We start from the raw sequence: 27,676 nt of genomic DNA on the forward strand, positions 1-27,676 counted from the left end.
TTCCACTTTTACTGGGAATGTTGCACTCAAAGCCTGCGGTCACGGCGCACGTTTTTAGGTCAAGAATGATAATTACCATAATAATCATGATTACATCTGTCAGTTGTGTGTTGTATCAGTCTCTGTGACAGTATTTAGCAATGATATCACGCAATGATCTCATGTCATGTTGTCCTGTTTCTTTTCTAGAAGAAGCTATCAAGGAATAGGTCCGAGCAGAGGCGAATGGGTGGGGGGCCACCAGTCATCAGAGACCTCACTGACATTGAGGAGCGGGTGCTGACACTAGTACGAGCAACTGCCGGATGGCCACGCAGGCAGCTGCAGACCCTGAAGTGATGCCATATGAGTAAAGTATACAGCATTGCATGATGTAAAGTCAATAAGTGCCACACCCACTCATATCTGAACAATAACAGATGATAGATGATTTCTAAAAGTGTACTATAAATAATGCTGGCCTCATGAGAATCATTGCAATGCAGAATGTGTTGATGGTCATGAAATGTAATGTCTGTGATGATTTTGATAGTGGTGGTGTTTTGGCATGCATATGCTGTGTGTAGCTCTGGAATCACCTTGTGACCCTAGTACCCCCTTCTCCTCTAATAACCTCATTTGTGTTTTGCAGCTCAACCAGCAGCACGTTCCAAGGCAAGACCACAGACGCTAGAAGGTGGGGGCCGGACTCAGCGGATGATCCTATATCTGCTGCTGAGGAGCTGCGATTCTCGCCAGTCAATCAGCTGGGTCCATTTTCCAAGGATGAGAGCGCCGACATTAAGGAGCATGCATAGCCAGGCTCCAGAAGGCATTCCACCCCAAGGCCATCTAGTGTTCCTCCGGCCATTCCCACCTTCACTCTGGAGGTACTGGTCACAAGCACATTGCCACAGGGCGCACCAGGTGTCCCCAGGATGGCGCCGACCCCCCGGAGGTTTCGTGAACGCAGCAGGTCTGCTCCATGAGTGCCATTTGAGAGCGGAGGGATGGTACAGTTGTAAACAAGGATTGTTGACATAGGTGACCAGAAGAGATGTTGGCAGGTGTTATATATGTATACTTATATTTAATCTGTACAGCCACCAGAGGACTGATCCCCCGGAGTCCCAAGGTATCCCATAATCTCTTGGGAGCACAGGTATTTAAGGAGGCTTCACAGGTTGGAGAGGAACTCTTGAGACCTGCAATAAAAGACTAAGGTCACACTTTACTTTGAGCTCACAGTGTTCAGTCTGACTCTTTCTCCATATACAACTGGCGACGAGATACAGATAGCGAACCCAAAGATGCAGAGAACAGTGGGCATGCTGGAGAAATTGTCGGAGGGAGATGATTGGGAAACGTTTGTGGAGCGACTCGACCAATACTTCGTGGCCAACGAGCTAGAGCGGGAAGAGAGCGCTGCCAAATGAAGGGCGATCTTCCTCACCGTCTGTGGGGCACCAAGGTATGGCCTCATGAAGAATCTGCTCACTCCAGTGAAACCCACGGAGAAATCATATGAAGATTTGTGCACACTGGTCTGAGAGCATTTGAAGCCGAAGGAAAGCATTCTGATGGCAAGGTACCGGTTCTGCACCTAAAAAAGGTCTGAAGGCCAGGAAGAGGCGATTTATGTCGCCGAACTAAGATGTCTTGCAGGACATTGCGAATTTGAAGGACATTTGGAACACATGCTCAGAGACTTTTTCGTACTTGGCATAGGCCATGAAACCATACTTCACAAACTTTTGACTGTAGAGACTCCAACCTTGAGTAAGGCCACAGCGATAGCCCAGGCGTTCATTGCCACCAGTGACAATATGAAGCAAATCTCCAAGCACACAAGTGCTGCTACAAATACTGTGAACAAAGTGATGTTGTTTTCGAATCGCAATGTACAGGACAGGTCACACATACCTGCAGCTACACGTCCGCAGGTGTCTGAGTCTACCATCAAGGGTGATGAATGCAAGGCCATTAACACCTTGTTGGCGCTGCGGGGGTGATCATCGTTTCCATTCGTGCCGATTCAAAGAGTACATTTGCAAGGGCTGTGGAGCAATGGAACACCTCCAATGAATGTGCAGGCGAGCTGCAAAGCCTGTTAAACCTGCAAACCACCATGTTGAAGAGGAGGACAGATCCACGGTGGATCACGAAGAACCAGAGCCTCAGATCGAGGAGGCAGAGGTACATGGTGTGCACACATTCATCACGAATTGTCCCCCGACAATGCTTAAGTTTGAACTAAATGGACTCCCAGTGTCAATGGAGCTGGACACGGACGTGAGCCAGTCCATCATGAGCAAAAAGACTTTTGAAAGGTTGTGGTGCAACAAGGCCGCAAGGCCAGTCTTAACTCCAGTTCGCACGAAACTAAGAACTTACACGAAAGAACTGATTCCTGTAATTGGCAGTGCTACCGTAAAGGTCTCCATGATGGAGCGGTGCACAAGCTACCACTCTGGGTGGTACCAAGCGATGGTCCCATGCTGCTCGGAAGGAGCTAGCTGGGAAAGATACGCTGAAACTGGGACGACGTCTGAGCGCATTCGCCCTCTGACGAGACTTGGTGTGCCCACGTCTTAAACAAATTTCCTTCGCTGTTCGAACCAGGCATCAGGAAATTCCAGAGAGCAAAAGTGCAGATCCACCTAATTCCGGGGGCGCGACCCATCCATCACAAGCAGTACCGTACATGATAAGAAAAAGGGTAGAGATCGAGCTAGACTGGCTGCAAAGAGAGGGCATCATTTCCCCGATCGAGTGCAAAGAGTGGGCCAGTCCTATCGTCCCAGTCCTCAAGGGGGACGGCACCGTCAGAATCTGTGGCGATTATAAAGTAACGATCAATCGTTTCTTCCTGCAGGACCAATACCCACTACCAAAGGCCAACGACCTCTTTGCTGGCAGAAGGAAAGATGTTCATGAAGCTGGAATTGACTTCAGCCTACATGACACAGGAACTGGTGGAATCGTCAAAGACTCTCACCTGCATCAACACGCACAAAGGTGTTTTTGTTTATAACAGATGCCCATTTGGAATCCGATCGGCGGCGGCAATATTCCAGACAAATATGGAAAGCTTACTGAAGTCAGTCCCGCACACCACGAATTTCCAGGACGACATCTTGGTCACAGCTCGGAACACATTCGAGCATCTGCAGAACCTGGAGGCGGTTCTTAGTCGACTCAACCGTGTGAGGCTCTGGCTAAAACGCTCGAAGTGCGTTTTCCTGGCGCCTGAAGTCGAGTTCCTGGGAAGGTGGATTGCGGCCGACAGCATCAGGCCCACCAACGCGAAGACAGAGGCAATCGAGAACGCACTGAGGCCACAGAACGTGACAGAGCTGCGGTCGTGTCTGGGACTCCTGAACTACTTTGATAGCGTTAAACTGGGTCTCAGCACCCTGTTAGAACCACTGCATGTCTTACTACGAAAAGGGGATGAATGGGTTTGGGGCAAAAGCCAAGAAAATGCCTTTGTAAAACGGAGAAAATTGTTATGCTCAAACAAATTGCTTGTGTTGTATGATCTATGTAAACGTTTGGTACGAGCATGTGATGCGTCGTCATATGGCATCGGGTGTGTATTGCAACAAGCGAATGATTTCGGGAAACATGCACCCGGTTGCTTATGCATCCAGGAGTCTGTCTAAGGCTGAGAGAGCTTACAGATGATTGATAAAGAAGCGTTTGCGTGTGTTTATGGGGTAAAGAAAATGCATCAATACCTGTTTGGGCTAAAATTCGAATTGGAAACTGACCATAAGCCACTTATATCCCTGTTCTCCGAGAGTAAAGGGATAAATACCAACGCATTGGCCTGCATCCTTAGATGGGTGCTCATGTTGTCCGCCTACAACTACACCTTTCGCCACAGGCTAGGCACAGAAAACTGCGCTGATGCTCTCAGTCAGCTGTAATTGCCCACCGTGGGGGTGGAAATGGCGCAGCCCGCAGATCTAGCCATGGTTATGGAGGCATTTGAGAGTGAGCAATCATCCGTCACTGCCCGGCAGATCAAAACCCAGACAAGCCAGGACCCCTTATTAGCTCTAGTCAAAGGCTGTGTGCTTCATGGGAGTTGGTTCAGTGTCCCAGTGGAAATGCAGGAAGAGATAAAGCCGTTCCAGCGGCGCACAGCTGAAATGTCGATACAGGCATACTGCCTTCTGTGGGGCAATCGTGTAGTGGTCCCCAAGAAGGGCAGAGACACCTTCATCAATGACATCCACAGTACTCACCCAGGCATCGTAATGATGAAAGCGATAGCCAGATCCCACGTGTGGTGGCCCGGTATCGATGCGGACTTAGAGTCCTGCGTTCACAGATATAATACTCTTAACTGCTCGCAGTTAAGCAAGTACCCAGGGAGGCGCCGCTAAGTTTATGATCTTGGCCCTTCAAACCGTGGTATAGGGTACACGTCGACTATGCAGGCCTGTTCTTGGGTAAAATGTTCCTTGTGGTTGTAGACGCGTACTCCAAGTGGATTGAATGTGAGATAATGTCGGCTAGCACGTCCGCTGCCACCACTGAAAGCCTGCGGGCCATGTTTGCCACACACGGCCTACCTGATGTCCTGGTGAGCGACAACGGGCCATGTTTTACCAGGGCTGAGTTCAAAGAATTCATGACTCGTAACGGGATCAAACATGTCACATCTGCCCGGTTTAAACCAGCGTCCAATGGTCAGGCAGAGAGAGCAGTGCAAACCATCAAGCAAGTCTTGAAGAGGGTAACTGAAGGCTCACTGCAGACTCGCCTCTCCCGAGTCCTGCTTGGCTACCGCACGAGACCCCACTCACTCAATGGGATCCCACCTGCTGAACTGCTCATGAAAAGAGCACTTAAGACAAGGCTCTCGTTTGTTCACCCTGATCTACATGAACAGGTAGAGAGCAGGCGACTTCAACAAAGTGCATGCCATGATAGCGCAAATGTGTCACGCGAGATTGAAATCAATGATCCAATATTTGTATTAAATTATGGACAAGGTCCCAAGTGGCTTCCCGGCACTGTCATGGCCAAAGAGGGAGCAGGGTGTTTTGGGTCAAACTTTCAAATGGACTCATTCACCAGAAACACTTGGACCAAATCAAACTCAGATTCACGGACTACCCCAAGCAACTTGGACACTATCTTTTTTGATCCCGCAACATACACACCAGTGGCAACTGGCACCACGGTTGACCACGAAGCAGAACCCATCATCTGCAGCAGCCCAGCAGGGCCCAACATACCAGACAGCCCAGCAAGGCCAGCTGCACAGCAGCCCAGCGAGGGACCAACAAATGATTCAACAACACCAGCTTTCAAACTGAGACGATCAAACAGGGCAAGAGCAGCTCCAGATCAACTCGCATTGTAAATAGTTACACTATTGACTTGGGCAGGCTGGGCGGGAGTATTGTTATATATGTGGACTTGTATTTCCTCTGTACAGCCAACAGAGGGCTCATCCCCTGGAGTCCCAAGGGATCCCATAATCCCTTGGGTGCACAGGTATTTAAGGAGGCTTCACATTTTGGAGAGGAACTCTGAAGACCTGCAATAAAAGACTAAGGTCAAATTTTACTTTGAGCTCAGTGTTCAGTCTGACTCTTTCTCCAGACACAACAGGGAGCATATCGCGACAGCTGGCCAGCATCTCCGGCACAATGATAAAGTTCGTTCCATGGATGGCGGAGTTCCTGGAGGCGATAGCCAGGAACATTGGTGGCACAGGCCTCCCAGTATTCCCGGAGCGCAACTCTCCACTCCTGGGCTCCGTACCCCCAGTGCCAATGACACATATGAGGCAGGAGCAAGATCCTGCTTCTGTATCAAATACTGTTGCTCCCTCGTTAACCCACCCCCCACCCTCCTGAATCCATTTTTTTCACCAAAGTGGATAACCTCACATTTATCCACATTATACTGCATCTGCCATGCATTTGCCCATTCATCTAACCTGTCCAAGTCACTCTGCAGCCTCTTAGCATCCTCCTCACAGCTCACACCTCCACCCAGCTTAGTGTCAACTGCAAACTTGGAGATATTACATTCAATTCCTTCCTCTAAATCATTGATGTATATTGTAAATAGCTGGGGGCCTAGCACTGAACCTTGCGGCACTCCACTAGTCACTGTCTGCCATTCTGAAAGGGACCCGTTTATTCCTATTCTTTGCTTCCTGTCTGCCAACCAGTTCTCTATCCATGTCAATACATTATCCCCAATACCATGTGCTTTAATTTTGCACACTAATCTCTTGTGTGGGATATTGTCAAAAGCCTTTTGAAAGTCCAAATACACCACATTCACTGGCTCTCCCTTGTCCACTCTACTAATTACATCCTCAAAAAATTCTAGAAGATTTGTCAAGCATGATTTCCCTTTCATAAATCCATGCTGACTTGGACCGATCCTGTCACTGCTTTCCAAAGGCTCTGCTATTACGTCTTTAATAATTGATTCCAACATTTTCCCCACTACCGAGGTCAGGCTAACCGGTCTATAATTCCCTGTTTTCTCTCTGCCTCCTTTTTAAAAAGTGGTGTTACATTATCTACCCTCCACTCCATAGGAACTGATCCAGAGTCTATAGAATGTTGGAAAATGACCACCAATGCAACCACTATTTCTAGGGCCACTTCCTTCAGTACTCTGGGATGCAGACTATCGGGCCCTGGGGAGTTATCGGCCTTCAATCCTATCAATTTCTCTAACACAATTTCCTGACTAATAAGGATTTCCTTCAGTTCCTCCTTCTCACTAGACCCTCGGTCCCCTAGTACTTCCGGAAGGTTATTTGTGTCTTCCTAAGTGAAGACAGAACCAAAGTATTTATTCAATTGGTCTGCCATTTCTTTGTTCCCCATTATATTTGTCTTCACTGATCATTTTCTATTCACATATCTATGGAAGCTTTTGCAGTCCATTTTTATATTCCCTGCAAGCTTACTCTCATACACTGTTTTCCTTCTCCTAATTAAATCCTTTGTCCTCCTCTGCTGAATTCTAAATTTCTCCCAGTCCTCATGTTTGCTGCTTTTTCTGGCCAATTTATATGTCTCTTCCTTGGATTTAATACTATCTATAATTTCCCTTGTTAGCCACAGTTGAGCCACCTTCCCCGTTTTATTTTTATGCCAGACAGGGATGTACAATTGTTGAAGTTCATCCATGTGATCTTTAAATGTCTGCCATTGTCTATCCACTGTCAATCCTTTAATTATCATTCGCCAGTCTATCCTAGCGAATTCACGTCTCATACCATCGAAGTTACCTTTCTTTAAGTTCAGGACTCTAGTCTATGAATTAACTATGTCACTTTCCATCTTAATGAAGAATTCTACCATATTATGGTCACTCTTCCCCAAGGGGCCTCGCACAAGATTGCTAATTAATCCTCTCTCATTACACAAGACCCAGTCTAGGATGGCGTGCTCTCTACTTGGTTCCTTGACATATTGGTCTAGAAAGCCATCGCTTATATACTCCAGGAAATCCTCCTCTACCGTATTGCTACCAGTTTGGTTAGCCCAATGTATATGTAGAATAAAGTCACCCATCTTAGTTTGGGCACATAATGCTGTGGATTAGACGTTGTGCCATTTGCACTCTGCAGCATCTGCATTTTAATCGATGCAGGCTGAGAAATGGCTGGCCCCATTCCAATAAAAGTATAATGCCGATTGTTCACATTGAGACACCTACAGTAAAACCCAATCGTCTACAGTATGAAAAGATGTCTGTTGAGATGGTCACATTACCTGAGAAGAACTCCAGAGTAACTCCAAACTCCCCCAAAGTTGAAGCAGCCTTTTCAATGAAGCGACCTGCGATTTACAAAATGGTGTCCATAACGCTGTGATTTAATCAGATTAGTTCAACTTTTTCAGAGCGCTGTTTTGGCGAGCGATATTGTGGGCGAGATGTACGCGAGTTGCTGAAAGTAACGCTGGGCCATATACTGGGCGTTAGTTTTGGCAAATGTGATCTTGACGTCAAAAAAAAGTGGGCGGTCGGTTTTATTGAATCTCGGCGTTAATTACGTGCCAAAAGTAATGCTGGACGATATTATGGGTGTTGGGTTCGCCCATTCTGATGATTCCGCCAAAAAAAAGTGGGTGGCCTGCATGATTCTTTCCCTGCGTTTTGTTCATGGCGAGTGTAATGCTCGCCAATAAATGTCTGAGAAATAGGCGTCAGTTTCAATTTTGTGGCTAAATAGGTGATATCTGGGCATTTCACCTCATTTCAGCGTTAAAATCGATGTTAAGTGGGCGTTGTGCATGCAAAAATAATGGCAAATCTAGCCCATGATCTGGGTTTGCCTTTTCCATTGCCTTAACTATCTTTATATCTGCATTAAATCACCTCTCAGACTTCAATGGAAAGGAACACTGGGCAGGATGTATAATGGTAGCAGCTGATCTGCTACTACCTATCGCCAAACGATAGAAAGTTAAAATCACCGTTTTCATTTCCAGCATGAAAAACTCAAGTTTCGTCAGTCTTTCTTCATAAATCAGAACTTTAACATTCGGGATCAGCCTCATATCTATTCTCTGGACACAGAACATAGGAGACAGTTTGGCCAGAGTACACTACAGTTTGATCATGACTTCCTTTTATTTTGTATTCTACAGTTTTGGCTATATAGCTCAACATTCGATTGGTTTTGCTGCTTGCTATTTCAGCACCTTCATGTACCGCTTATTTTTCTTCCTATGTCCAATACTTTACATTTGTCTGTATTATATTTCCTCTGCCATTTATTTGTTAATTTGCATATTCTATCTAACGCATCTGTAACTGCTGATCTGTTTCCTCCTCTTCTACTGCCTCCTCTGAATTGGGTATCATTTGCAAATTTGACCAATTTGCATTAAGTTTCTGAATCCAGGCCATTTATGTAAATTAGAAACAGAACTACTCCCACCATTGAGCACCCCCAGTCAATATTAATCCCAGCCGGACTCTGTACTCATTGTTTTCTACCCTTCAACCAATTTCTTATCCATTCCCAAGAATTACACTGAATCTTTAATGCTTTGAGTTTAACTATTAGCTTTCATGTAGAACTTTATTAAATGCCTTTTAAAAGTCACGCAGTAGAGCTTACCACAGTCCATTTGGGTTGTCACTTTCTTGAAGAAGTCAAGGAAGTTTGCCAGGCAGGATATTCCCCTCCTGACCGTTAAGTTATTATTGTACGAATAATATTGAAGTATTTGGGGATGAATTTTGTCTTGACCGCGAGCACAAAACGGACAATGGTGCATCAGGTGTCCGTATTACAAACCGCCATTTTCTTTCCATTGGCTTCAATAATTACTTTCTCCAAGTATTCACAAGATAAGATATTAGCTCATGCATTCTCTTGTGAATACTGCTCGAAAGTAATTATTCAGAATATTTTCATTTTTTGTTCATGCTCAGTTTTAAGCCTGTTTTCATCTTTTACAGTTTTAACCTCTTTTCTGACTGCCCTATTACTCTATTACAATAGTTCTGGACACCAGAATTATAGTCGTGAACAGTAATATACAGTCATAGACAAATAGGCAGCCAAAACTGCCTCTTATACTTGCAAAAATGGTCCTTTTCATGCCAAAAATCCAACTGTCCTTCCCCTGAGGCTGTCCAACAGAAAAGCAAACTCAAGTCTGTGGTTTGTTCCTTTGTCAACTGATCTGTACCTCAATGTATGGCTCAGACGAGCCTGGGTCAAATAGCTTTCCTTTGTCTTTCGATGGTCTGAAACCCCGGCAGCTTTACTTAAAGTTTCACTGATGGGCACCTTTTATCATAGAATGGGAACCAATCAACCATGATGTTCCTGCTTTCAGCCATTCTCATTCCGCCCAGCTGATGTGTATTCAAGTTCAATATGTTTGGACCTGCCCCAGGTCAGTGCTGTCTGCTCTCTGCAGTAACAGGAGTTTTTGCTGTCGGGTTTTTGCCGAATCTTAAAGTCTCCCCTATGATATTTCAAGAATCCTTCTGGAATATCAAACGTCTGCTAGTGAAAACACATCGTAGTCCAACCAACCCGATATACTTTATTTTTAACACCCCGAATACATCCCATAAAATACAACATGAAACACATTTGTACAACATATTTACAGAGAAAAACATTCAGGTTCAACCTTTAACCAAGGCCTCTCCCACCGACTTCGGAGAGCCTTGCTTCGCCTTTTGCAAGACAGCCGCAATAAATACATTACAATGAGAAACTGTGTAATTACAAGAGTGCGAGCAATTCCGGATCCACGGAGGAACTTCTACAGTCAAACCAATGTCCCACCAGGGCGGGGAATTTATCCCTTTAATTCCCCCTCCTGTGTTCTGGTTTGTCTGTTCCAATGAAACTAATGTTTCTGTGAGAGCTCAACGGCTTTTATTAAAGTTGTGAGGTGTTCGGGCAGAAAAGGAATCTGATACCCGAACTGTGTGATGTACTACTGCCGATTATGGATTATGTCATTCACTGTGATGTGTACCGTGGATGGCTCTGGGATTGGAAGGATGCGCTCTTGAGCCACTTGAACTTCAGTGTGGGGTTTGAAGCAACAAGTCATGTCGGTGACCGGACACCAAGTGTCGCGGTGCACCCGGTACTGGTCCACGCTCGTCGTGACACACTATGTCCCGTTGCCCACATATGCTACCTGAGGTGGAAAGTGGCTCTGGGCCATCGCCTCCATGGTGCAATTAATAGGCTCTGGACTCTGATTCAAACCCGCACTCTGGTCGGTCGAACGCATTCAAGTGATGGGGACACAATGTGACGTTTGCAGCCCTGCTCTGGCACCCCTTGAGGTCAGTGCCGGTCATGGCGTGCTCCCACTTTATTGCAAATGGTGGGGCCCCATGGTACTACACTTGCACCCACTCCCGTAAGATGCCAATGTTCTCCACTCTGTATACCGGCGCTGGCTGTGGTGTTCCGCCCATCACCGGCATATGCAACACACCCCCATAACCAAGTGGTTGGACCGACTGTAATCCATTGGGATTGGGTAGGCTTCGGAAGATAAAGGGAGCTGACACGGACTCATCGAATTATGATTCGGGCTGAGTGCTGCGAGGTGCCGGTTGCTGACCCACGATGGAACGCGACCTTGCCGGAGGTCCTCCAAATTACTGCGTCCCTTGCCTAGCAACCAGGCACTGTACAACACACACACTTCATTCATGGCTGCCTGTGCCGAAGCATCCCTGTCCTCCCCTATTAATTCACTAACCGTTTTAGTATATGTCTCCAGCTCCGCGATGACCTCTTTTAAGTGAATAGTCATCGCCTGGTCCTTCTTTAGCTCCAACCCTACCACTTCTTTCCTTTCCCCCAGGATCTTCCGCAGCTGGTCCTTTAAACCGCTAACCTGCATTTGAAGCTGCACATTGTCCATACTATTGATGAGAGATGTACCCACGTTAAACGCTGTAGTGACATCATTGAGTGCCCTTTGCCTCCGCCTCCCTGGACCAACGTTATCGTACATTCCCATGTCGTACACTTTACCCGACTCACATCCCTGTAACTGAGTTCAAAGAACTGGCGGAACATTGCTTTACTGAGCGCCTCACACAGCTGCTCAGTTTTTTTTGGACACCACTCGGGCAGATGTTCCCCAGTTAAGTTTAAAATGACCGATACGACCGCGTAATGCACCCCCTGGAATAAAACCTTCCCGGTTGGGACTAAAACCAAACCATTCCCTGGGCCTGGTGTAGTGGTTGGACACCTAACTTCTATCATCTGTACCGGTGGGGCTGTGGGCAGGGGCTTCCTCTCGTGTGCGACCAGCTCCGTGGAATTTATTGCGTTGGGGGGGTCTGGGATCACGCAGGAGTCCATACTCCGATTCCATCTGATCCCAGCCCCAGCATCCTGCCATTGCCTCGAAAAGGCAATCGACACACCCGCTGGGCAGATCCGCTCCGACCCCCACAGACACACATAAATTCCCTGTTCCTCCTTCCACCACTTGTTCCAGCACACTTCCACTCCCCTCTGTGTCCCCGTGATCTGTCGGTACATATCATTCCCTATTCTCTCCCAGTCCGTTGTCTGGTTCCCTGTGTCCTGACTCAATTTCCTGAGCCACCACCACCGTCCCAGGGGAATGTGTCCCTTGCACTTCAAGCATACGCGCTTGCCCTCGGTCACCCCAACTCGTGTGGCTGTGACGTTCAGTATGGAAGCCTCCCCGTATGTGAACCCGGCGTGGTGGAGTATTTCATTGAATCCGACCCGAGCCACCCTGGCTACCTTCCCTCGTGGAAGTAGGCTGCCATCCCGTCCGTGTCCCCTGTCCTACCCCCCTGTGTCATGGTGGGTCCATTCCCCCCAGTACATCCATAGAGGAAGGACAACTCACTGTCTCCTCTCCTGCTGAGCCCCATTCCGGCCAACATCCAAATCAGGCTCAGTCTCAGAGCTGTGTCCATTCCGTCCTCAGCTTCCTGCAAAATAAAACTAACAAGTACCTTGCTGTGAAAGGGTCTACCTCCACAGGTCTGGCTTCATTACAACTAATCAAACACTTTAAAAGAAAACTATGTATAATACCACCCATGACGCCGGGTGGCCCCGCTAGGCGTCTCTTGCCTGGGCCTTTTACGGCTCCTGGTCGGCGTGTAAGGGGACGTCCATGGCACCTTTTGCCGTGGGATCCTGCTGCTCCTTCTTACAGCCCCCACCACGGGGTCCTCGCTGTCCCAAACTATGGGAGGAAGACCCGTGTCCACCATGCTGTTTACAGCACCTTAGTGTTTCCTTTCCTTACCCTTTCCCCGGGTTAAACAACTTACACTGGTTCACGTGGAACCACTTTATGCGCCTTGGAAGTTTAACTGCATAAACCATGGGGTTTATCCACTCTACTGTAAGGTCCCACAGACAGTGGCTGAAACGTCCCTACACGAGTGTAGTTTCGGACCATCACCTGGTCCCCTACCTTCCACTCGTGTGTTCTCTGGGGCTCGAGCAGCAACCGATTACTCCGGTGCTGCTTCCCCATGTTACTGGCTGTCTGCCAATGAATCTGCTTCAACCTCTCGTACAGATTCTTGACAAACTTATCCCGGTTTACTTCTCTCACTTGACCTTCGGTGAGAACCGATGCCACAACATGATTGGGCGTGCACATGACCCTCCCGGTCATGAACACATGTGGGGAGTACCCTGTGCTCCTGGAGAGGCTGGCTCGGACTCCCATCAAAACTAATGGCAGGACCTCATCCCAGATTTTTGGGACTGTCCTGTTTCCTTCCGCAGCCTTTCTTTGATGGTCTGACTAAGTCGCTCCACAACCCCCGATGACTGTGGGTTGTGAGCCACATGCCATTTACCGTCTATCCCCAGAACCTTCAAGGTGGCCTGCATGACTTGCCCCGTGAAGTGACTCCCTTGGTCGGACTCCATGATCTGTGGCAGTCCCCACCTGGAGAACACTTCCCTTATCAAAATCATTGCTGTCGCCAGCGCTGTGGCTGATCGGGAAAAGAAGACTTCCATCCACTTGCAGAGCACATCTACTAGGACCAAACATTACTTGTAACCCCCCCTTTGTGGTGGGCAATGGTCCGATGTAATCGACCTGTACTGACTGCCATGGTCCCTCCAACCGTCTTGTGTGCCCCGTGGGAACCTTCCTACGTTGCAGATCGGGGTTGTTCACCGCACACACCAGACAGTCTGCGCAAAAATCACGGACATCCTCCCTCAGTTGTGGCCACCACCCTGCCTGTTCTACCCTTTGCCAGGTGGTCTCCGGCCCTGGGTGTCCAGCTCCTCGGCCCCCGAGAGCCAACTGAAGGAATTCTCTTTGGTGCTCCTCGGGAACTATCCACCAATCCTCCTTAAAGAGCATCCCCTCCTTTACAGTGATCTCCACCACCCCGAATGGACCTTCTACCTTTCTGCCCTTAGCCAGCTGCTCCAGCACGACCTTGAGGACGGGATCCTGTGCCTGAACTTGCCTCAAACCCAGGGCCAATGCTACCCCTGCACTCCCTGGTGTCCCAACTTTGTCCCAGATCGCTGCTACTAGGTGGGACCCGTATGGATCCCAAATACCTCTTTCCCTGGCTCCCTCCTTTGCTAACTCATCTGCCCTTTGGTTGCCTTCCCCTCTGGGCTCTGTCTTGGATGAACCTTTACTTTGTGGATGTAATGACATCCCAGGGTCCCTGTGGCCTCTAAGACCTTTCTCAGCAACTGTGCTGTTGCTAAGGGCTTCCTGTCTGCGGATGTGAAACCGCGACGAGCCCAGATGGCCAAGTATTGGATCCATGAATTGCACATAAATATAAATTTCTGAGTAGATGGTGCATGGGGCCGCCAGTGGTGTAACACCACTGTCAACAGTTCGGCATGCTGGGCGCTCAGGCTGCTCGGGAGTTTAATGGCCCTTGCTATCCCAGCCATAGGGTCATAAATCCCTCATCCGGTAAAACGCTCCCCGTTCATCACTGAACTAGACCCGTCGATGTGTAACCCAGCCTGCAATCCTACATCCACTTCCCATACCCCTTCCACCGTACACTTGTGGGCCGTCCCTGGGTAGATCATGTTGATGGCCAACTTGGACTCACTGAGGCCTTGCACTCTCAGATGCATTTGTGAGAGCAATAAAGTTCAGCGGGCAATGTGAGCACTGCTCACCATGCCGTCCTTTATCCTCCCATCTCATAACATCTGAGTGGGGTATGGTGGGTTGGTAGAACGATCAGGGACAATCCTGTAAAGAGCTGTGAGTGCTTTATGGCCCAATGTGTGGCTACATCCGTGAGGACTCTTGATGAGTACACCACGGGCCTCAGTTTGCCGTGCCGCTCCTGGAGCAGCACCGCGATCAAACTGTCCCCGCTGGCTGCTACTTCCAAAAAGCCCTCCCCACCATTAATCGCCCCTAATGCAGGTGCTGTCTGCAGGTCTCCCTTAAGTCCTCATCCCACTCCTATCCGACTTCCTTGCGGAGGAGCCAAAGTAGAGGGACTGCCGTGGCAGCATAATCCTCAATAAAATCCCTGCAGTACCCCATGAGCCCCAGGAAGGATCTCACGCCCGTCACGGTTGTTGGAGCTGGTAACTCCTGTACCGGCTTCTGTTTGGCCTCATCTATAGCCCTTTCTGCAGCCTTCACAGTCAGACCAAGGAATTTTACTTCCCTCTGACCGATCTGAGCTTTCTTAGGATTGACCTTGAACCCTGTCTCTTCTCAGCAGCTCCAGCAGCTCGGCCAGCAGCGGACCATGCTCCTCCCCCTCATCGGAGAACAAAAGCAAATCGTCCACATACTGCACCAACTGTTGGGGTCTGCTGAAACCATTTAAGGCATCTGCCATACACTGGTGGAATATGGAGTGGCTGTTATGAAATCCATGGGGAAGGCATATCCATGTATACTGCTGTCCTTTAGAAGTGAAGGCAAACTTGTACTGGTCTTCCCATTTCAGGGCAATCGACCAAAACCCGTTTGAAATGTCCAGCACTGTAAATGTGATTGTGGTTGTTGGAATACTCCCTATCAGATCAGCTACGGCTGCAACTGTGGGCGCACAGGCTGGGGTGTTTTTGTTGAGCACCCGATAGCCCACAGTGGCTCTCCATGACTGGTCTGGTTTCCTAACCGGCCAAAGTGGCGAGTTCACATGTGTGGCGATGGACCTCAACACTTCCTGTGCTACCAGGGATCCCAGTGCCATCTCCAAGTCGGTCTCTGCCTCTCTGGGGAAACTGTACTGCTTCTGTGGCCGTGACATGTGGTCCCCCTGTACTCGGACTTCCGCCCCCGTCATCCTACCACAGTTGTGTTTGTGTGTGGCGAACGATGCGAGGTTGTCCCGCACGTACGCCTGGTACTTGGCCGGGGTAGCATTGACCAATTACTCTAGGTCGTAACTCCTCTTCGGCTTCATGGTACACATGTTGCCTTTTCCTTCCACTTACCTTGTGATCACTACAAATTCTTTCTTCTTATCGGAACCCACTGCCCCCCAAAGGCAGTGATTCCTCAAATCCATCATGATTCTGTGCGCTAACATAAAGTCAACCCCTAGGACTCCTGACATTGGCTGTTCCCACTTTATAAGGGTGCATTCCCACCTGATGTGTAGGGATCCTAAATCTATGGCCAACGGCCTGGATATCGCCCCCACCTGCTCGTTCCTGGTGAACCCCACGAGATTGAATGGACCCTTGCTGGACCAGGGTGAATCGGATTCTTCGCATGGATCACCGTGCTCGAAGCTCCGGTGTCCACCAAGTACTTCCCCTCTACCTTCTCCACCCCCATCCTCACGCATGGTCTACTCCACTCATCGTACGTGAGTGAACACAGGTACTCAGGCTGGGTGCGTGCTAGTCAGGGTGGTGGGATTACTGGAGCGGTTGTGATCTCCCTGCTCACGGCAGCGTCTACCCTTCCCTGCTCTGGCACAAAAACTGTCCGAAGGGCAGCCATCAGAACATCAAATTGTTCCGCTGTCAGTCCCTTTGCCTCGGCAGGTTTTGTCTTCGGCATTGGAGGATCCACTTTGCCGTGCCTCCTCCTCGCGGCCGGGCAGTCTTTCCTCCAGTGTCCCATCTTCCCACACCCGAAATACGTCCTAGCCTTCCCTGTGCTAACCCCTTCATGATGCCATTCCTTTTTACTAGCCTCACTGGCCTTTATTTCATGTACTTTGCCCTTACTTGGTTTGACTGCCTCCTCTGAGCAGGTTTTAAAGTCCAGGCTCATGTGATGGAGCACTCGAGCCTCCGTATTTGCGAGGTCCTCGGAGTCAAATCAGGCCTCTGCTTTTACCCTTATTCGTGGCACATTGTTTGCCACGAGGGTCCTGAGCCAATGGTTTCGCGGCCCCTGCCCCCTCCCCTGCAACTGTGCTCTGCCCATGGCCAGAGCCTGTCCGTGAATGCCTGAGGTGCTTCCCCTGCCAGTTGCAGTGTCCTCTCTACTCTGGAGAATGGACTACCCTGAGTGTGACCCATGGCTCTCAGGATTTCCTCCTTTAAGCCGGCCATGGTCCCCTGTTCCCATTTGTTCTCGGCGGACAGGGCCTGATACAGTTTCCCATCCAGGGAAAACAGCAACAGTTTGTGAGCCTCAGCCTCATTACACCCGTTAAACCCCCCAACCTGGTCCACCTCGGTGAAGTGAACTGAGGGGTCCCCTTCTTTCTTTAACTTGGGCACCCCCGAGATCATATTCTGCAGCTGAGGGGTGGTGAATGGAACCACAAAATCACTTTGCGGCGCACCCTGACCCACACCATCCACGGGCGGGCCGAACGTCTGCTGCCGTATGGGCCACATCGGTCCCTTTGGCGCTTCAAGTGGTGGTTGGACGTCCCTACCCTGTCCCCAATCCTCGCTATCTTCTCCTTCCTCTTCACAGACCACCCGAGCTTCTCCCGGGGCCATCAGGCAAACCATCCCTTTGGCTTTGGATAGAGCTTGAGTCAAGGTTGGATTTTTTCCTGGCAGGGCCCGTGATTCCCAGTCTCAACCCCCCTACTGCTAGCTACCCTGGAAGCGGTCTTAATATCTCTCAGTTGCTTCTCCAGCCCATCAACTTTACCCGTTAAGCAGGTGTTCTCCTCCCATACAGCCTGTTCGTTGAGCTTGGCCTCGGTGACCTGGCATTGCAGGTACTCCCCGGTATTACGGGAGGTTTCCTCCTGAGTGCGCCTTTCCTGCCTCTCCTCACGTAACTCATCCACTAATCTGTTCCCCACTGTGGCCCTTGCGGCTGACTGCTCCTCTGACTCTTGGAGCTCTGCCTTAAGCTTACCAACCTGCTCCCTGAGCAACTGGACTTGCTTCTACAAACACAGGAGCCAAATGGCCTTTTCTTTTGCCTTTTTGTGCTCCTTACTCCCCGTCCACTCTGCAGCTCTGTCCTCAGGACTCTCAGCCCGCAACAGGTCTAACACCCACTGCTGTGTTACATTAACTTTACTGAATACATACGAGGAAATCCTATCCTCCATTGCTGATCTCTTGACCTTGAAATCTTCCATGACTGTCAGTTCACGCATACCGGAGTCCTGCCCGTGGTCACCAGATTCTGTAAGTGGTTTTACCCCTGGTGGTTTCGAATCACCCCTCTTACAATAGTTCTAAACATGGAATTATAGTCGTGAACAGTAATATGCAGTCATAGACAGATCTTTTCGGTCTCCACCATCACACTGCTTCTATTCAATTTAAAACACACCTGCACCCAGTAAAAACACACCCTGATAGTGTAATACAAACAAACACAGTATGACACACAGTCTGGCCTGTCTAAACAGGCCCGTAACACGAAGTACCCATGTCTAAAACATCCTTGCTCGAATTCAAAATTGCACCACTGAAATCACCACAATAGAATGTGTGTACGCTTATGATCCTTGCAAAAACCTCCTCACTAAAACCCCAAAGGCTTGGTTGGGACATACGACATCCTTTCATACAATGCAATGATCTTAAAGATGCGTGGGCAGGGATAAATGCTCACCAATTACCCCTCTGTCTTACTCGCTGCTTTCTCCAATGAAATGTATCTTCTGTGTCTTCAAGTCCAGACTCAAGGTCAGCTTCCCAGTTGAAATAGCGAGGCTCTCTGGTGTTTCTTCTCTCCATCCCAGACGGAGTGCTCAGCCCTTGTGTGTTGCAAGCAGGCATGGAAGATGGGAGAGAGAGAGAAATGGCAGCCAAAACTGCCTCTTTTATACTTGCAAAAATGCTCCTTTTTGCACCAAAAATCCAACTGTCTTTCCCCTGAGGCTGTCCAACTGAAAAGCAAAATCAAGTCTGTGGCTTGTTCCTCTGTCAACTGGGCTGTACCTCGATGTTTGGCTCTGATGAGTCTGTGGTCAAATAGCTTTCCTTTGTCTTTCGATGGCCTGTAACCCTGGTTACTTTACTTAATGTCTCACTGATGAGTTCCCATTCCATGACAAAAGGCGCCCATTAACCATGATGTTCCTGCCATTCTCATTCTCATTCCCACCAAGCTGATGAGTATTCAAGTTAAACATGTTTGGACCTGCCCCAGGTCAGTGCTGTCTGCTCTCTGCAGTAACAGAAGATTTTGCTGTCGAGTTTTCGCCGAATCTTACAGCCAATACTCCAGCAGTCCTTTTGGATTACTTTTTGTACCTGTGCACTAGCTTTTAGATTTGCTTGTACACTCCCACCATTAAGAACATTTCTGGTTTGCCTTTTCCAGATCCAAAGTGGATGACATCACAAAGCCCACATTGAGGTCGGAATCTTCCCACCTCGAGTACAGGTTTGGAGGTGGGCCCGCTGTCAAAATGGCCCTGATTTACAGCGGGGCCGGATCCCACTCTCAACCTGCCTTCTTGTAAGTTTCTCAGCTGTCAGGTCTGTGTGCGAATTACATTATCACTGGCAGGCGGGAGCCAAAATTGGTGAGGGTTGAGGCTGCCACCGGGGACTCCAGGAAAGAGTCACCGGTAAGCTAAGTACAGGTTGGGGATGGGTCAGCAAGTCTCTGGTGGAGGGGGGAAGCCCAGGGCAGGTGAGGCAGAAGGTATCCTTCTGGGGCCAGGAGGAGCATTCCTGTTCCTCCTGTCCCACAAGGCACCTTTAAAAAAAATTAAGAAAAAAAATTAACGTTGGCCTCCTGTGGTCTGTTGAGTGGGCCACATTGTTCACATGCCTGACACAAGACTCCCAAAGCAAGCGCTCTACTCGGAATTCCTACACGTCAAGCAAGCCCAGGTGGGCAGAGGAAATCTTTCAAGCACATGCTCAAAGCCTCCTTGATAAAATATAACATCCCCACCGACACCCTGGGAGTCCCTGGCCAAAGACCGTCCTAAGTGGAGGAAGAGCACCCGGGAGGGCGCTGAGCACCTCGAGTCTCGTTGCCGAGAGCATGCAGAAAACAAGCGCAGGCAGCAGAAGGAGCATGTGGCATACCAGTCCCACCCACCCTATCCTTCAACGACTGTCTGTTCCACTTGTGACAGTGACTGTAATTCCTGTATTGGGTCACTTAAGAACTCACTTTTAGAGTGGAAGCAAGTCTTCCTTGATTTTGAGGGACTGCCTATGATATGATGATGATGGGATCCTTGCTGCCACCAGCTTTTGCAGGTGGACTGGAGATATAGCAGGCTTTATTAAGTCTGCAGATAAAATTATGTCAGTGGGACACGACGCTGCCATATAAATTAAGCCCCCCACTCTTCTGGGGCAGGTGACCTTCCCATGCCTGATTTCAGGCACTTAAAAATGGTGGGCGACGGGACTGCATTGGGAATGCAGCTCGAATCCCCACCACTCCACCATCTTATCCTCCCTCCCACCCGCATCATTCCCTCCGGACAGAGGAGTTAAAATCAACCTTACCAAATTTACTTTCATGGCACCTAACAGCTTCATGAGACCTCTATCATGTAGAAGATCATGGGAACATTAGTCACCTCCAAGTTACACTCCAAGTCGCACACCATCATGAATTGGACATATGCCATTGTTCCTTCATCACTACTGAGTCAGCAAAGTCCCTACATAACATCTATGTGGGTGTACGTTCAGTATATGGGTTGCAATGGTTCAAGGGGAAGTCTCTGCCCAGTACCAACTTTTCTGGAATGGCAATAAATGTGGCTTTTTTTCAGAATTGGCCACATCCCAAGAACAAATTTTAAAAAACAACTCCCTCTGCACATCCCTTGCACACAAACTGCCTCCCTCTGACCTTCCCAACCATTATTGTCTGCCTGTTCCACAGAGTTGTCAGTATTGGACAAATCCTAACTGTGAGATTTTCAGTCATGAGCTGTACAGTTGAGGCGTCCTCTCATGTCAAGAAAATGAATGTGGTTAAAAATAGTCTATGTCCATCATTTGGGCTACAGAACACAACTTGTCAGTGCTTCAATCTGAGTCTACTGCATTCGTCAAGTACATTTCAGCTGAAAAGTGTCTGCAGTTCTTGATTGTTCGTGTGAATTTTGCAACTAGTTCAACTTGTGTGAACAAAATGACGCAGGGCTACTTTAGATTGGTAAAATCGCCATGCCTGAGCTATGACGGAATAGTGTCACTGTAGAATTTATAGATTGAAAACAAGCATAATGAGGCATTTTTACACATAAAGTTCATTTCAAGACACTGGGGTAGAAATATGCCTCGTTTGCACTTCCTGTTAGCACCTCCGGGATGCGGTAATGGGGTGCTAAGGGGGATACTGACTGGCGGGTCAATATCACCAAAGCCCGCGAACTTCCCTGACGGTTTTGTGCTGGCGCTAAAACTTACCGCCTCGATCTCCTGCGTCCTGTAGATCGTGACGGCATCTGGTGTGCAGCGCCCCATTACCGCCCCGGATGTGATATTCGCTCCCGCCACCTGCAGCATCGCCGGGAGTCAACCTCGGCAACTGCAGGAGGCATTGTCACCTTGGCTGGCCGCTTGAGGAGCGATATGTAAAGGCAGTGGTGCTCAAATAGGCCAAAATCTAATCATGCTCCCAGTGTGCTGCTTTTTGATTTCTTTGGAACCCACGATTGATCAGCTCTGCGCTCTCTTAGAGTGCTTGGGGCTGCTGTGCACATATTACAGGTGCTGTCGACGAATATACTCAGCCTTAGGCTTCAATGACCGCAGCACTAGCATTTCCCGTTAAGTGAGGGAAGGAGGGAAGGAGTCGGTAAAATTGGAAGCTCGGCACGGAACATTGCTCAGTGCTCTGCTGCTACCTTCCTTCTCACTCCCTTTGGCGCTCTTAGGGAAGTGGTAGTGCTTGATTTAACACTCCACTTCCCTCTTGAGGCAGCAAAGCAGAAATTCCCAGCAGAATCAAATGATTAACGCCCCACAATCGGGGCGCTATGTAATTTCTATCCTTTGTTTTCGTATTATCCTTTATATCATCCATTATAATACATAAAATATTTTTCCTGGTTTTATCTTTATCAATAACAAAGAATACGACTGGGGTATTCCTCCACCGACCTATTGGCAACATGGTATAGCAGGTTGGGCTCTGCACCCGCTAGGCAGATATACTGCTGATGCTGGCAACATTTCTAGGATTAGCTTATTTAAAATTGTTCGGTAGGATTCCCACAAGGGATCACTCCTGGGGGAGCTGCATGGGTAGGATGCCTGTACAATTTAAAGAGGCAAGGAGCCTGCTTTGAAGGCAAAGATAAATATCCTTGGCTTGATAAAATTGCAAAATCTACCAATCATTCCACTGTACCTAAATAATTTGCTCATCCTGCTTCGAGTCTTTAAATTCCTGACATACTTGCACCTACCCTACCAATGCTAGAAAACATTTGATATTTGATGTCAACTCTATCATTGTTGCGGCATCAAAATCCATCCACCATAAGGACATAAGAAATAGCATTACGAGTAATCCATTTGGTCCCTCGAATAAGGTCATGGCTGATCTTCTGCCTCAACTCCACTTTCTTGCACTATCCTCATATCTCTTAATTTGCTTAATATCCAAAAATCTATCTATCTCTGTCTTGAATGTAATCAACGACTGAGCCTTCACAGCCTCTGGAGTAGGTAATTCCAAAGTTTCACCACACTCTGAATGATGAAATTTCTCCTCATCTCAGTCCTAAATGGCCGACCCCTTATTCTGAACCTGTGGTTCTAGACTCCCCAGCCAGAGGAAATATTCTCCCTGCATTTAACCTATGAAGCCTTGTTACAATTTTGTATATTTCAATGAAATCACCTCTCATTGTTCTAAACTCTAGAGAATATAAGCCTAACCTACTAATTTTCTCCACATAGGACAATCCCCCCCATCCCAGGAGTCAATCTGGTGAACCTTTGTTGCACTCCCTCTATGGCGAGAATATCCTTCCTTAAGTAAAGGGACAATGGGCTGAATTTTCCCCGAGCCCGTTTTCTGGCGTACTTGCCCGAGTTGCACCATTAATTACGTGAATAGATGCACCAGGAAAAAATCTTCATAGTTTCCCCGATGTTTGGCCTCTAATCTGCAGCTGTGCAGCATGGCCAGTCGCCTCAGGGGGTGGAGCCTGCGGTCTGTGCTGAAAAAAGGAGCCGGGCCTTCTGCGCATGTGTCATGTATGTATGCTTGGGTTTACTAGCCACTGTCGGAGGTCATTGGACTGTGCTGCACATGTGTGTCTGGCCCAGGTATAAAAGGCCAGCCACCTTGTAATATAATCACTTTGGGCCTTAATAAAGTAGAGCCAGATTTGAACCTATTCGGAGTTTACAGTATTCAGTTATTGCGCACACAATATTTGGCGACGATGTAACAAGAACCTTCGCATGCAAAAATGAGCACAATTGGAAATCTGGAGCGATTCATGGAGGGAGAAGATTGGGCAGACGTTGTAGCCCGCTTGAACCCGTAATTTGTGGCCAACAAAATGGAGAAAGAGGCAGACGCAATTCAGCGCCGAGCGGTCCTCCTCACGATTTGTGGTCCGAAAATCTATGGACTCATAAAGAACCTCCTCTCACCCTTAAGTTGAACAGACAAGGACTATGAAACATTGTGTGCTCTGGTACGTGACCATCTCAAACCAGATGAAGATATTATCATCTCAAGATATCGATACTATAGGCACATTCATTCTGAGGGCCAGGATGTATCAGAATTCGTTTCCAACCTAAGACATCTGGCTGGACCATGTAAGTTCGAAACTGCATTAGCAGACATGCTGTGGGACTTCTTTGTAATCGGCATCAACCACAAGGTGATCCTGCGTAAGCTACTGGCGGATTTGAGCAAGGCCATCACGATTGCCCAAACATGCATGACGACGGACAAAAGCTTAAAGCAGATATTATTGAAAAATCAGAACTCGGAAAGTACTGTAAACAAGATAGTAGCGTCGTTTGGCAGAGCTGCATATGGCAGGGCCTACCCGACTACGTACGCGAAACCTGTGGCTGCTCAAAGTCCACCAACGATAATGAATCTGATATCACCATGTTGGCGTTGTGGGAGAAATCATCGGCATCATCAGTGTCGGTTTAAACAGTATATTTGTAAAGGCTGTTCGAGAGTGGGGCATCTCCAGTGCATGTGTCCGCAACTGAGCAAGCGTGCTGTGACACACCACGTGGAGGATGATGACAAGTCTAGTGCAGATCCGGATATGCAATCTGAGATGCCAGAGGAGGAAGTGTATGTACTGCATTCATTCCAAACAAAGAGCCAATCGATAATGATTAATGTAAAACTTAATGGTGTGCCAGTATCGATGGAATTGGATACGGGTGCGAATCAATCAATAATGAGCCAGAGGATGTTCGACAGGCTGTGGGATACTAAGGCTGTGAGGCCTAAGCTGAGTCCAGTCAATGCCAAGTTATGTACGTATATGAAAGAAAGGTGATTGGCAGTGCAGTAATCAAGGTGCCGTATGATGGTGCGGTTCACGATTTACCGTTATGGATTGTTCCAGGCAATGATCAAACGCTGTTCGGCAGGAACTGGTTAGAAAAAATCAAATGGAACAGGAATGAGATCAAAGCATTGTCGTTGGAGGAGGATACTCCATGTGGTCAAGTGCTGAACAAGTTCCCCTCGCTGTTTGAACCAGGCATCGGCAATTTCACAGGAGCCAAGTTGCAGATCCACGTGGACTCAAATGCAAGACCCATCCATCATAAAGCTCGGGCAGTTCCGTACATGATGAGGGAGAAGATCGAAATTGACTGGACAGACTCCAGCGTGAAGGGATCATATCACCGGTCGAATTTAACGAATGGGCCAGCCCCATTTTTCCCGTGTTGAAAAGTGATGGCACTGTCAAGATTTGTGGAGACTACAAGGTTACGATCAACCGAGTTTTGAAACAGGATCAATACCCATTACCAAAGGCTGATGACCTGTTTGCAACGCTAGCCGGGGGGATGTCAGTCATTAAACTGAAACTGACATCGGCCTACATGACACAGGAGCTAGTCGACACGTCGAAGAAACTTACGTACATCAACACTCATAAAGGACTGTTTATCTCCAACAGGTGTCCTTTTGGAATTCGCTCAGCTGCAGCCATATTTCAGATGAACATAGAGAGTCTACTTAAGTCCGTCCCCAGAACTGTCGTGTTCCAAGATGACATACTGGTCACAGGTCGTGACTCCACCGAACATCTGAACAACCTGGAAAAGGTTCTACATCATCTGGACAAAGTGGGACTCAGACTGAAATGCTCAAAGTGCGTCTTCATAGCACCGGAAGTCGAATTCCTGGAGAGGAAGATTGCTGCTGATGGTATCAGGCCTATGGACTCGAAAACCAATGCCATCAAAAATGCACCCAAGCCTCAGAATGTGATGGAGCTGCATTCGTTCCTTGGTTTACTCAACTACTTCGGTAATTTCTTACCTAGATTGAGCACCTTATTAGAGCCACTGCACATGCTGCTAAGAAAAGGCAACAACTTGGTTTGGGGTGCATCTCAAGATAGAGCTTTTGAGAAAGCTACTAATCTGCTTTGCTCTAACAAGCTGCTGGTACATTATGATCTGTGTAAGCATCTAGTATTGGCCTGTGATGCTTTGTCATATGGAGTTGGTTGCGTGCTTCAAGCTAATGAGTCTGGCAAATTACAACCTGTTGCATATGCTTCAAAATGTTTGTCAAAAGCAGAACGAGCCTACAGCATGGTAGAGAAAGAAGCACTAGCTTATGTGTGGGGGGTTAAAACGATGCATCAGTATGTGTTTGGTCTTCAGTTTGAACTGGAAATAGGTCACAAGCCACTCATTTCATAGTTTTCGGAAAACAAAGGTATCAATACCAATGTATCGTCCTGCATCCAGAGGTGGGCGCTGACATTATCTGCCTATGATTATGTCATTTAACATAGACCTAGCACTGAGAATTGTGCTGATGCATTGAGCCGTCTCCGTTGCCCACGGAGGTGGAAACGCCACAACCGGCAGGCCTACTGCTAGTCATGGATGCTTTTGAAAGTGAAGGAACCCCTGTCACGGCGCAACAAGTTAAGACCTGGATCAGCCAGGACCCGATATTATTGGTTGTGAAACATTGTATCCTTAGTGCTGATTGGTTTGCCATACCCAAGCAAATGTGTGAGGAGACCAAACCTTACATCCGTCGCAAAGACAAACTATCCACTCAATCAGATTGTATACTGTGGGGTAATCATGTTGTTATGCACAAGAAAGGCAGAGAGGAATTTGTGCATGATCTGCATAGCACGCATCCCGGTATTGTCATGATGAAAGCCATTGCCAGGTCTCATGTATGATGGCCTGGAATTGACTCTGATCTGGAATCATGTGTGCATCAGTGCAACACTTGCATGCAGCTTAGTATAGAACCAGCGGAATCGCCGCTGAGTCTGTGGTCATGGCCATCTAAACCATGGTCCAGATCCATATCGACTTTTCAGGTCCCTTCCTGGGAAAGATGTTCTTAGTTGTGGTGGATGCTTATTCCAAGTGGATAGAGTGTACAATCATGTCATCCAGCACATCCACAGCTACTATTGAGAGCCTTTGTGTCATGTTTGCTACGCATGGTCTGCCTGATATCTTTGTAAGCGACAACGGATCTTGCTTCACCAGTATGGAGTTTCAAGAGTTCATGAAACCCAATGGTATCAACCATGTGAGGTCAGCACCAATCAAACCTGCATCCAATGGACAAGCAGAGCGTGCGGTCCTAACCATCAAGCACAGTATGAAACGTGTAACTTAAGGTTCACTACAAACTCGCTTGTCATGCATATTGCTTAGTTACAGGACAAGACCCCATACGCTTACTGGGGTCCCCCCTACAGAACTATTGATGAAGAGAGGTCTCAAGACCAGGCTCTCTCTTGTCCACCCTGTCTTGAATAATCGTGTCGAATGCAGACATCAAAGTCAGCAACGGTATCATGATCGCGCTATTGTGTCACGTGACATTTCTATCAATGATCCTGTTTATGTACTGAATTATGGTCAAGGTCCCAAATGGATCGCGGGTACTGTTACGGCCAAGGAGAGTAACAGAGTGTTTATCGTTCAGCTCAAGAACGGGCAGACATGCAGGAAACATGTCGATCAGATAAAGTTGTGGCGCATGGATGAACGGGAACAGTCTGAGGAAGACACAATCAGTGATCAACCAACTTACCCTCAGTTATCAGAGGACTCCGCTGTCATCAATGTATCTGGACTTTCAATCACTGACATGGTCAATGAATCTGGACTTTCATCCCTGGAGTGGTCATTGCCACTCCCATCAGATCGGCTACACAGCCCCCAGTCATAACAGACTCAGAACGCTTGCCCAAGGCTGGAGTTGAACTGAGACAATCAACTCGGGAGCGGAAATGCCCCGGACCGTTTCAATTTGTAAAAAGACCATTACTAATATCTTAAAGGGGGATATTGTCATGTATGTATGCTTGGGCTTACTAGCCACAGGTGGCGCCACTGTCAGAGGTCATTGGGCTGTGTGCACGTGTGCGCGGCCCAGGTACAAAAGGCCAGCCATCTTGTAATGTAATCACTTTGGGCCCGAATAAAATAGAGCCAGGTTTGTACCTGTTCGGAGTTTATAGTATTCAGTCTATTGAATTATTGCATACACAACAGCATGCATGGGGGAAAAAAGTGATGTTCTTTATGTCACTGAAATGGTTGCACATGCGCAGTAGAGCTCCGAGTCTGGGAGACTTCCTTCAGCTT

The sequence above is a fragment of the Pristiophorus japonicus genome, chromosome 1 (assembly GCF_044704955.1).
Source record: "Pristiophorus japonicus isolate sPriJap1 chromosome 1, sPriJap1.hap1, whole genome shotgun sequence".
In the NCBI taxonomy this organism is placed as follows: domain Eukaryota; kingdom Metazoa; phylum Chordata; class Chondrichthyes; family Pristiophoridae; genus Pristiophorus; species Pristiophorus japonicus.